The sequence below is a fragment of the Cyprinodon tularosa genome, unplaced genomic scaffold, assembly GCF_016077235.1.
Source record: "Cyprinodon tularosa strain WSP-4 unplaced genomic scaffold, ASM1607723v1 ctg51, whole genome shotgun sequence".
Classification (NCBI taxonomy): domain Eukaryota; kingdom Metazoa; phylum Chordata; class Actinopteri; order Cyprinodontiformes; family Cyprinodontidae; genus Cyprinodon; species Cyprinodon tularosa.
Window position 1 is genome coordinate 4,298,015 of NW_024039241.1, and position 13,377 is coordinate 4,311,391.

A 13,377-nucleotide genomic window follows, 5' to 3' on the forward strand; every position below is an offset into this window, starting at 1 on the left:
CCAGAAGTTCGATGGCAAATCCTCCCTCTTTAAGTTGGTAATCCAACGACGAACCCATGAGGGATCATAAATCGGAAAGGTGAAATGACAAGTTTTTTTTTCACTTTTACCCATTGTATTATAACATCCAACTCTCATGCACATGGGCATTTTCAGTGTAACTGTAGCTCTTTTCCTTTAAAGCACATTAAGAACACGTTATTTCCTGACAACACAACATCAGTTTGGCAACCAAAATTTTTAGAGCATGATGTATTAATCTCTTTCTTCACTTTGTTTTTACCATAACACAGCTTGTGAATAGAAACAAATTAATATGTGTGCTTGGTGCAAGCTGAAACCTTTATGTCATAACATCAAAGTCTGATCTTTTGCTCCTGTTTGATCTTTAATTAAAAAGTCCCATCCTTCACATCGACTTGCACAAAAGCCACAAACAACCAAAGGCATTTCACAAGCTATACATCAGCGGTGAGCAGGGAATTATAAACAGCTATTTAGTCTTTAGTTCTCTGTTTACCGAAACCTCCCTGCCATTGAATATTGGAAATTATATTTTTGATGTCCTGTTGTCATATGTTAACGGTTAAATTTAAAATGCACCTATGAAAGATATTTAACAAATTAGATCTCACAGTTGTGTAAGAACTCTGAAATTAAAACAACTTTAAAAACTTAAATTTATGCTAGATGAGCAATCACTAAAACAAGGTTATACTAATATTTTATGCTGAAGGCAAAATAACTACACACTATGTACTACTAAGAGAATAGCCTATACTGTTGTACACATCTGACACTCACTGATTGGAAATAGTTGGTATTATTTAATATAACAGACCCCATCCAATAGCCTGTTTTCTTTGCATCTCTAGTTATACCTGCATCTGGAGTCTTTGGTCAATCCATAGGTTCGAAATTAAGTCAGATAGAGACCCTAATCTTTGATTAGCAGCATCACACTGTGCAAGACAAGACAATTTCTTATAAGTTTACTTTGACTTGGAGAAAAAAAATTTCTCTCCAAAGTGCCAAACTATTTTTAATAATTTGCTGTAACTTATTTACCAAAGATTCTCAGTGTTTAACCCCACCCTTATGTCCTTACTTTGATCTGAAATATCTAATATGTTCATGAGAGCTCTCACTGTGGAAGCTCCTGCAGACTTCAGACTGCCCACACCAGCTTGTGTTCTCTTGTTAACTTTATGCATTTCGGAACATACTAGAGATATGAAGTCTGGAGTAGCTCACCCAGAGTAAGTTGTAAATACTTTGCAACAAATAATAGAAACTATGTCCACACTTTACAGTTAAGATACTGATCTCAGTCATGGCAAACTAGGAAGAAGTTGACTTCAGAATCAGAATCAGAATCAGAAATACTTTAATAATCCCAGAGGGAAATTACTTACTTGCCTAGCTCAGTGTAATGTAGCCACTCAGATGCCTGGTTCTTCCAGCCTTCCTAATCCCATCTGCTCAGTTTGATGGGTCAAGATGACGGTTTAAATTATTTAATGATTGGTCTGCTGAATGAAAACTATGAAATAAAGTACAGAATGACATAATAATAAGTGTATTTAAACGAATGTACTTAAAAATGATATTCTAATATTTAATGTCCTCATATAAAGAGTATATTTGATTATTTCATGGTGTATATAATCATGCATTTTTCCAATTCATAATTTGATGGTACATTGAATTATTTATCTATGCATAAAATAAATAAGAAGTTCACTTTAGAAACTACACAATATTTAGCACCTTCAAAGCCAGCAAAATCTGTCCCGAAGCTGTCTCACTGTTTTACTTTTTGTGGTTTACTGCTGAGCCTTTTCCAAGCATATCTATCAGCATGCAAATCGATTTTTTTTCCCTCTTGACATTAGCACTTTTATTTAAGCACAAAAAACAGTGAACTATTCAAGAAGTCAGCTTTGAGGGGATGATGTGCCTGTATTTACCGTGGGTTTTGAAACCGACAAAATCATGTTTGGTTTGAGATAAAGCACACAAAGCTGCAGCGTAACTGCCTACACTGAAATCTATTTGCATGCATTTACTTGATAAATTGGCAAGTCTGATCACATTGTAGATCTGTTTGTTTTTTTACTGATGATCCATCCATTTGGAGAAAACATCTGTGAAAAATATTAGCATTGGTGACATTTTGTCTTTCAGTTCACTAAGGAGTGTTGACATGCTGCATTCCTAACGCAGTCTTTTTAGTGCATTTTCTTAGACAAGGCTAGAATCTTAACCAGTCCCTGAATTTCTGAATGTTACTGATAAGCAGTCAAAAATTGTCTGTTGTTTCCACATGGTTAATAATTCCAGTGTTTTTTGACTTGCCTAGTTGTTTCCCCTTGAATTGTCTTGTTGATTAATTCACTGACATAAAAACAGCTGACAATTAACAGCCCTCTCAGCTTCTTAATTGAAAGCATAAATGTTTTACAGGTTTACTCTATTTTTACTGTCCCCTTTTTGTTTTTAACCCCAACTACTTCTAAGAGTAAACTCGAAAAATAACATTACACACAGTGGGAATATGCTCAAACAGCTCATAACTCCAACATTCAAACAGGTCTTGTTAGTAGAATAGTATTTGGTCATTTTGTGATTTAGATTTATATAAATTTATCAAGCAAAACACTTTTCCTATTAAATCATCTGCCTCTGATTTCATTCGGTAGTGATCAAACTTCAGATTTTTTCTATTACAGAGAGATGGAAAGTCCACCTTGGCTCACTCAATCAATACAAAAATATTCATAGTTTTAACATTAGCTTTATAAAACATCTGTTTTAGATTGAGAAACTTATTGTGGATTTTTAGTCTTGTAATTTCCTCCATTATTATAGGGGCATAGAGAGATGTCATATAGTGGTATAAAAGACTTAAGAATGTTTTGTTTTAGACAACTTTTGAGCTTAAAAGTCAGTCTTCAAATCTGAAACTTTTTAGTATTTTTTCAAACACTGCTCATTGATGTCTGTTCTACTCAGAAAATTAATATGGGGTTGCATATGCAGTAGATTTTTCTGTGTTTGAAATCAAGTTTTTACTACTAGAGAGAAAAAGAGGAGCTTGGATAAATTGGTCCTCCCCTCCCCTTTATCAGTAATATTACTGAAAAAGTAGTGTTTTAACTGGTCAATGCCTTTTTAACAATGACCAGCTGCTTTGATGTCTTCCAGTCAGGTTTCTGTGTTAACCACAGAGCAGAGACTGCCCTGATGTAGGTGTTCAATGTCATCCGTATAAATTCAGGCTGTGAAAGAACCACAGTGATATATTATTGGACCTCAGTGCAGCGTTCGACACTGTTGATCACTTTATTTTTCATTTTATTAGTCTGTCTGGTAAGCTGGTTCAGCCTTTCTGGTACATTACTGGACTAGTTTAAATCCTACCTGGAGGATAGGGACGTTTATGTGTCAGTAGGGAACTTGCGGTGTTCCCTAAGGCTCCAAATTTTCAAGAAAACACATAAAGTAGAGACTAGAGATGGGCGATACAGGGATTTTTGTAATCGATCTGACAGCAAGTTAATACAGGCTCAATATTACTGATATCGATACTGATACTTTTTTATATTTAAAGGTATAATGGAGGATGTTCTTTTTTAGCCTGGGTGCCATTCTGAACTTAGTCCCGCCCACAAGGTTTGAGGTTGGGAAGTTCGGTCTGGCATTGCTCCATAGTAGCGCGAGTATGATCGCCCACCCTCTGGCGATCCAATCAAATTGTCAGGGCGGGCTTTATACGATGATGGACAGATGATCAACAGTAACGTAATCAACCATGTGACCAAAGCGTGCATGGGTGACAACAACAATGGCTGCCGCCGGAGAGTTGAGGTGAGTGGATTCTGCTATTAGGTCTGTTCTAGAAGATATCGACAGCAATTTAATTTTAAAAGAGGAACAGAGAAACGCGATCAAGGCTCATCTTCTTATTATAGGCGTGCAACTGCACGCTTTGATTTTTGTTGACAACAACTATGCATCGCTTAACATATGTCACGCACTCCGTTGCTCTTATTGGTTGTAGGTCTATCCAATTGAGTGCAGAGGCATTTTTTTTTCCTGGTTCGTTCAAAACACGCCCCATAATCACAGCTCTATGGAGCAGCATCAGACTCATATTCTGACTAGAATTGAGTAGGACTACGTCAGGCTAGTTCTTTTTCCGGGTGGATCATCTAAATAATTGGTCATTCTAATGGTCAATCATTCTGGTGATATTTTTACTTAAGGCCGTCCTACATGCTCGTCCCCAATTTCACTTACTGACATAAGTGAGTCTGACATAGTGGAGAAATTTCAAATCTTCTTTTGGAACGTAAGCTTGTATGAGCGACGCAAACAGCAACTTTTAAACAGAGCGTGCACGAGGAGAAATGGGTTTGTGCATGTTCTCATATGTGTTTAATAGGTGTTCCCTCTCGGGAGCGTGTACAGGGTTGTGCATGTGCATTTTTTTTTTAAGTGGAGAGGGTGGGTCTTTTCAAAAATTCGCAAAAATCCTCCACTTTACCTTTAAGCTTGATGTATCATGAAACTTGATGTTTTTATGTTTTTGTAATTTTATCTCTATAATTACAATTGAAGAATGGGGCATTAACTATTTTAAATGAAATCTTAAGGCAATAAAACAAAATTAGCACACCTCAACAAACACTTTTTTTTTAGCTGATGCCCCTGAACCACATGATGGTGCGATTGGGGGAGCAGGAAAATGCTGTGGCGCAAATGGGGAAAATTTGGTGAATGTGCTGCATTAAGCGCATGGAGGAGAAAAAATAAAACATTGATCTTTTGACACAAGTATTGTTCAATATTAATTCCAGCATTGGTTTCAATATTATACTTGGACTTTAACAAGGTCTTAGGCCATGTTAAAAATCATATTAAGCAAAATAATTTTCTCTGAGTAAACCTTAGACTGAACTTTACACCAAAGCTTAGACTAAACATTAGAGTTTTCACATAAATATGAAATGGCAAATTAAAGGTTTTACATTGTGAAATCTTTAAAGCATTTATGTTAGTTGTTTTGCTCTTGACATAACGTAGTAAACTGATGTTAAAGAAGAATATTTTATGTTATATATTATATATATATATTTTATATATATGATTAATCTCTGTGGTTTTCTTAACCCATTCAAGGCCTCGGCCTCTTGATCCGGATGTATGAAACAACTTCTGTCCTTCAGCAAATACATTGGTTAGTTGATGTATCCCCCCCCATCATCTTTTCAGACTCATCCATCTCTTTTATGGGCTGCCTGGGCCGGGTGTTGCAGTTATTAACATGATTACAATGAAGGAACACAGACATCTTCATATTTTTCATTCATATCCTAAATGTTACTGACTAAATGAGCAGTAATTCTGCTTTTGTTGCCTTTTTGTTTTTATATAAAGTGTACCTGTATTTCTTGATTTAGTTTCAGTTTCTCCAAATGGCCATTTGCGACTGGAAACTATTGTAGAGTATAAAAATAGAACACAAAGCCTGCAGAGTGCACTGTGAACTTGTCTATGAAAAAAGGCTCATGATTGGGGAAAAATGACACTGTCGTGTTTAAAAAGGACTCAGGGGGGCAGGAGAAAGACGAATAGGGCCAAGTCTGCTTTTGTATCTCTTATTAAGTATTCCATTATTCGCAAATGTGTCACTCTAATTAGCCAGCAGGGGCCCCTGGTGTTGGGTGAGTTCTTGAGGCTAGAAAGGAAATATTGAGGTAACATTGTGGTCCTTGTTGTCCTTATGCCACCGGGGCAGCTGGGTACACCACCTGTGAATATACTCTACAGTGGTCTAATTGGACCTCTGACTGCAGGCCACCAAGGAAATCAAAAACTGTCCACATAAAAACAGTGTAAAGCTGATTATGTTTGTGTGCATCTTATATAAATGATAAAATAAATATTATAATACATTGCAAATATTACCCTTACCTATGCAAATCTGTAAGATAGAAAATAGTAGTTTAACACAAAAACATATGGAATAAGGAGATATACTACAGAAAAACAGGAAAACAATATATAAGAAAACTAGAAAAAGATACAAACATGTTGAAAAATGTCCTCAGTTAAAAAAATGCATCACATTTTATAAAGCTCATGATTTCAGACTGATGACAAAAGTGAACAAAAAGAAAAGCAAAGTGACATTTAAAGCAACTACATAAATGGCTTTTAGACACTTTTTTGACTGTAGATTCTTGATCTTTTCTGAAAAAAATGTGTTTTTATTGTGCTCTTTCTATTTTCATTAGAAGTCAGTTGTATCGATGATGACCGTTTTCAGGGTTAAAATATTATTTTTTTTCTCAATAAAAGACAAAGCATATATTAATATCTAAGTTCTTCTTGTGAGTCCTTCGGTGTCAGAAACGGTACCTCATTGCTGATGTGTATGTCTGTGATAAAGATGTCAGGCATGGTTTCATCTCATGTGTGCACCATCACATTTCATCCATGTCAGAAACTGGTTAAAGGGATAATTCAGAAATTGGGTTCTGATATAATATCAAGGTTGCCAGCTGAAGAGTGACCAAAACCTACCCAGACTTTGTTTATGCACTTTTATAGTCAAGTCATTGAATTAAACCGCCGAACCAGACAATTGATTTAGAACTATTTATGTCCAATCAGGATTTATGTAAATGATAATACAAAGTATATTCCAACCAAGACTACCAGTCTATGGGGAAGGGTGACTACATCTTTTAAATGGGTCCCGGCTCCAACACAGCTGTATGAGTTGGATGAATCACTTTTTATGATGTTCTGCAAATCCCTGGTAATAACTATCAATTTGATCCAGTTAAAGCCAGGGAAACATTTAAATATGCTTGTAAGCATGAGTTGTAATTTTTGCATTAAACTTATTTTTGAACAAGTTAGCCTGGTCAGCCAGACTGATAAAGAGCTGGTAGATAACTATGGATTGATAGATAACTACAAATCAATTAACTATGTATGTGACGCAAAAACCCAAAGCGTTGCGTTCTGAATTTGTAATTTTGTAGTCGGTGAAAGATGTCAAATGGTCAAAAAAACTTTCCAGTCAACGATTTTTGCTAGCTTTACCTAAGAAATCTGAAGATATAAGATGAACTCTCGATTACATTCTTAATTTTCATTGCAACATTGCTCCGTTTGGGTTGCCAGCTTGTTGTTATGCTAGCAGAAAAGCGCTGCTGCATCATGGTAAATTATGCACTGAAAAAATGCATAGCACAGTGTGTTGTTAAAAGGTTCTTTAAATAGCTTAAGTTTTAATTCCTGCAGTAATTATAAAACTCAAGTTGTTGCAGGATATCCGAAGTTTACTTTGCTTTTGGTCCCTCTCTGGCAGCAGGCATTTTTAGCCTGCAGAACCTTCTAATCTTCTAAATATTCATACAGATTTGTCCAATGCAAACAGAATTTTGATTTAAATATTCATAAATGGCATTCACATTAAATCCTTTTTTGCCATTTTGTTTTTATTTGTTTGTTTAATTTGATCTTGGCCCCTTGCTCATAATTTAGCTTCAGGCTTCGGTGCCAACTGTTTTGGATACATACCAAATTATTTTGTGTAGTAATAAAAGAAATGCTAAACATTTCCTGAAAATAATCTGAACTAGTCCTTTAACCTGCATGCAAACATTTATGTGATTTTCCGTCCTTAATCTCCTAAGTGTTGCCAGTCAGATGCTGTTTTGTGGGTAAACAGATTAACTGAGAAAAGCTAGATAATAGGTTTTTCTCAGCATGAAGCCATTCTAATGTGAGTTTAATTGTAGCACTCCAGGCACATTGACTGAATAATCACAACATAGGTGATTCTTTTTTATTTTATTTTTTGTGCCATACCCTTTTAATGTTTTAAATCTGTCTTTGTGTTTAAAAAATCCTGCTTTGCTCTTACTGTTAATTTCCTAATGGTGGCAGGAGCCAATAAAATGACTTGTCACCTTCCACCTTCCTTTTCACACTTTAGTAATCCAAAGTACTCTCCAATGAACAATTCTGTCTGGCCTTCTGCGTTTCATCCAAAATGAAGCCAGATCTCATTTACAAAGCAGATACTTCCTAGAGACTGCCAGTCACTCAACTAAAAGGGCTAGATGATTAAGATTCTTCTTATCTCCCGCCCTAACCACCCAACCCCATATTAACCCGCTGTCAGCAGGACACAATGGGAGTGGGCATGGCTCAGTCTGATTTATTTCACACAGAGCCATCATAAGGGCACAGTTGCTCTCCTGTTTTCATGATGAGCTGCACACGCCCAGACCCGTGTGGCCTTTTCTTTATTCCTTCTCCCCCCCAACTGTCCCGCCCTCACGCCGCCTGTCTCCCACACTCAACCTGTCAATCTGAAAGCAACACCGGTACAGAGATAAAGCCTGAATAAAAAGGAACAGATTAGCAATTAACGCTATGTCAGTATATTTGCATCATGAGTGTGTGCAGAGTGTCCCTCTAAAAAGACTGGCATTGTCAATCATGTGGAGTGTCCTCTGATAGGTCCCCCCCCCTCCCCGTTCTGAGTACATGCTTCTTTGGGGTGCAGCCACTTCTGGCTATTGATATGGATGAGATGACTGTTTTACACTCAGTGTCCCACTCAGGATCCTCACAGGACAACCTCACGCTGAGCCCAGAGAAATTATTACATTAATGCATTAAACTAATGCATAAACTGATTAAAACTAGCCTCTTTTTTTTTTTTCAAAACTTTATGGGTTGTAGATCTCTGGCTTCTTTGTGGAGATGTGCGTATTTGGAAATCAGAGATCTTGCTTGCAAAGGTGGAGCCTGGTACTTCTGAGCATGTTTGCTGTTTGCCTTGATGGAAACACAGGGCTGGAAGATTGGACCATTGGAATGGAAAGTGGGCAGAATGCATCCAGTTTTTCAGATGCTATGGTGTTATTGTTGACAGAGACTGGAGTCACTCAGGATGGTGCCAGAGAAGGGGCAACAGCAGCTCCTGCCCCGGAAAATGAAGACGACAACTCGTTGGGCTACACAGGTAATGCCACTGCATTGCATGATAATTGAGGAAAACACCCCAAATATCTGTTTCAGGATGATATACACTGAATCAGAAAAATATTTGTGCCCAACTTATTAAAACAGAAGGAGTGTGACATGGTTTTGTTTATTGAAAATGGCTTTTGAGTCTTATAAGAAATTAAGTATATTTACTTAAATCTTGAGATGTATATTTTTCAAACTTATGCAGAACATAATAAACAAACAGACTGATGAAGACCATGAAACACAGCAGATAGATCTGACATAAATGTGTGAAGAAGCTAAGGCTTTGTTAGGTTATGCAGTTTTAACTTAAGCCCTGATTATCCCACGGAGTGTGTTTCTTCCGTTATCTGAAAAAGAACAAGTATGCATAATACTGTACAAAATCCACATAGATATGGCATGTCACCTAACTCTAATAGCGTGGGTGGGTTAGCTTTAATCACAGATAGAACAGAGAGGTTCATCTTAACTTTTTAAAGAGTTACAGATATCCACTGCTCAGATGGGAGAGGGTAAGAGCCTATAATAAAGCAGTTGTTGAAAGAAAGCGTTGAGTAAAACCACTTACTTTTGCCAAAAACAATTTAACAAAAAAGTAAATACATTTAAACGATGCTCTTATCAGATGAGGCCTTCTTGCAAAAGACAAGGTCTTCAGGAAAGATAACAGCCCCATGATAAAACATGCAGATTGCAATATCATTCTTTCATGATTTTTGTTTCAGCAGGTTGAGAGAGAATGGTTAGAGTTGATGGAATGAATAAGGCTAAGAGCGATCCAGGGCAACCCTGTACTCAAAAAATTAAAATTTGAGACAAAAAGCACTTAATAAAGTCTTCATTGAGGGGATTGTACACAAAAGTATAAGACAATTCTGTGAAGTTCTGTTAAGTTCTGTCCAAAATTTAAGTTCTGTCCAGTAGACACAACTTTGTCCACTGGACAGACATTAATTTTTAATCTGACCATTTAATCCCATCTGTGCATGAAAATAAAGACTTTTGACCTGCCCTTGTCACTGTATTGGAAATTAGATGAATTTTCCTTAAAACATTAGGACAGCATCTGATAGGGTTGATGCCAAAGTATCAATTTTAAAGGGGCATGATCTCCTTTTTGAAAATTGAGATTCCCCATTTCTTGGGTTTCTTAATTATTATGTGATTTATGTCCGTTATGGTTAAAAATCCTTATATGAAGGATTTATATATATGATCTTTTATATGGATTTTTGTTGTGTTGTTAGTGGCTGGGCATTATTTTCATTCTTTAACTAAAAGCATCTGGCTTAGTTTTGGGAATAATAATACAATTATACAAAACCCTTGGCCTTGGGCTGATGCAGCCCACAGTGAAATTTATAAGGTATCAAATGATGACCTAAAGTTTGCACTACATTAAAAGGGTTTTTATTGGTCCCCGTACATACTGACTCAGAGCGAGTTCCTAATTGTTTCACGATATCAAAGAGCTCTGCGAACTACCCATTTATTATAAATGAGAGTGACCTATGAGAGTGTGGTGGATTAGCAAGGCGTACTCACATTTTTACACTTACACTTTGCTAGCTGCCTCTTGGCAGGCAGACACACGGAGAGGAGACAGCTCTTTGGTTCTTCTGCCTCAACATGAAAGGCTGAGTTTTACTTCAGAGAGCACATCAGCACCCATATCCTCCCTTTCCCCTGACAGCTTCCATTGCGCTTGTGACAGATCACAAAGGACGGCAACTTCAGATGGCTGCTCTTTTTGTCAGGTTATGGAAATATCTTTATAGGGAGGAATAGAGAACCAAAGGTTGCCATGCTGTCATCTCTGATCGGTTGCAGAATCGAAGGGTCAAGCCTGCAGTAAAACAGCATTTTATCTCCTCTGAAACAGTCTTCCCTTAACATCTAGAACAAACTATCCACTGGGAAGCTGAATATATAAAGAGAGGATGTAAGAAAATGTAGATTTATAGACTAAGAACTGACTAAGAACTGTCAAAGACTGTTCTTTGGAGGATCAAAGTAATTTGGGTAAAAACACACATAAAATAGAGAGAGCAACACTTTTGAACTGATCCCCAGTTTGAATTACAGACTGCAACTACAGTCTTTGAGGTTATGGACCCCTGAGCAAGACCCTAAGCCCCAGAATGTTTCCCACTTGCTGCAAAAAGTGACTTCCTCCTCTCTAAGGAATGGGTTAAACGCAGAGGAAAAATTTGTTATGGCAATCATTTTAAAGGTGATTATAATGTATTTTGGCTTGTACTTCTACAAGGCAAGGCTAACACATGGATGTGCTTTGAACTTAACATTTGCACTGTTGCATTTACTGCATGTTTAAGAGTGTTGTTATACTCTAAAGTAAACCTCCACCACATGCTTTTGCAGCCTCTGATTACTTTCCCTTCTGATGTTGTGTGGTTAATCCTGGAGTTTAGTCCACTTCCAAGCCCAATTGGAATACTTTTTTTGGCATTTTTCCAAGGTTATCTTTATTTATATCTAATGTAGATTTCTGACCTGATTATGATTCATGCAGGCAAAGCAGCCTAATTCTCCTCACTGCAAAATCCTGTGTAGTCATGTTCTGAAGTGTTGCAACAAGCTGTTTAACATTTACTTTTCACTTTCTTTTAATTCCAGAAGCTGTAACACTCAAGCTACACCGAATAATTTATATTCAACAGCAATATATTCAAAGAATATAACTATATTACAGTTTACTGAATTTCTCTATCATATAATAATGTATAAATCGCCTCTTTAATAATTTAAAGAGCCAGTTGAACTAATTCTGTAAAAACATGAAACAATTTTTGTATTTGAATTCATCATATCTAGAAATCATAGAATTATTTTTATTATTTGGCTTATTTAAAGTGATAAAGCTCTTCTGTCAGTTGTTGACACTGCAAACTAGTTGCTATGACAATGGTTAAATTGTAATGAGACATCTTTGCATGTGGCATTTTGTTTTGTTTTATTTTTTTTTTAGTTTGCTCAATGCCAATCCTTTATTTCATCCTCTGATTTTTTTGGCTCCAAATGTTTTCTGATTTTTACAGATTTTTGGTATGAAGTAACTGAAAATGTATCTGTACATTATAGACAAACATACATTATATATTTATCATCACTACATATTACTGGGCTTTATTTTGTGAAAGTGTGTTGAAGGTATTGGGGTGATATTCTGGATTTCCATTAGCACTGACAGGTTTACCATGAATGATTGAGAGCTACAGTATGTTTTGTAGTCAACCTTTACAATAATTGCTTGGCTATAACATGTACTGTAGCCTTGAGTCTCCATGCTGAAAGCCAATTTTCTTGACAGTGTCATCTTTATTTATATTGCTCCCTAACCACAGCACCAGCACTGTGTGAAAGCACCATTTTACTCATTTAATTTACTTATCGTACTGGTGAGAAAAAAAAAATATATGATACAGGAAGCTTAAGATTTCCTCACTTGCACTTGCACATTTACAGACTATTTTTGTGTAGCTACAGAATTAATCTCCAACAGCAACAAAAAAGAAATACTTGTTTATAACAATTCCCTACATGTAGCTTCCTCCAGTTTCAGCATTGCAGATGTCAGAGGAGATTTGCTTTCTTGTCGGGTCTCTTATCATCTGCCTAATCTGCCCATTATAATTGTAGCAATATCCAAATAAATGGGTGTGCGCCATTCTTTTCAGGTGGAGTCATGTGGTCAAGAGCCACTGGAATAAGGGTTAGGACTTGAGATGGTTAAAATTACAAAGACTGTGTGCTCAGAATTAAATTAGAATATTCAGACTCACGTTTCAAGTGTCCTTGTGATAATATGGTAAACTAAGGCTTTGCTAAATGCTCATAATCTCTTCTTGCCCTGTTAAACATGCGTATTATCCTTTTAAAAAGATATTTATTCTATGTAAATCAGTTTTATATTTTGAGGTTAAATTCCTTCTGCTTTGCAAAGCATAAGAGGATAAAAATAAATGTCACCAAACTGGCAAACTGGCATTCTCCTTTAAACTGCTTACTTATATGCTTATATACTTTAATAAACTGTTTCATTACATATCCGAAGTCCACCATAAATCTTTTCTAAACAATGATTATTTATCTTTCCCATAGAACAGCCTCTCTCTTTCCTAGTTTTGCAGTTCAACTTAGTATAAATTGGTGGGTTGATTTTATTCTGAAATATATCTAAACTGTTTTCTGTTTGGCACCTGACATTTTCTGCTTGGCTTGTGAAACTCAGGCGCTTTAACCAGGGGTTACTTGGGTGTCTGGACAAATCTCCTTCTAGAATCATTCTGT

General features: G+C 36.4%; 1 long non-coding RNA gene across 1 annotated transcript in view; it reads left to right on the forward strand.

Annotated features, from left to right (window-relative positions):
* Window positions 1–9,056, forward strand: part of LOC119795369 — a 105,380-nt gene extending 96,324 nt beyond the window's left edge. Inside the window, exon 3 of the long non-coding RNA XR_005282319.1 lies at window positions 8,966–9,056. This is a non-coding gene — a long non-coding RNA (uncharacterized LOC119795369). The remainder of the gene's footprint in view (window positions 1–8,965) is intronic.
* The last annotated feature ends 4,321 nt before the right edge of the window (window positions 9,057–13,377 follow it).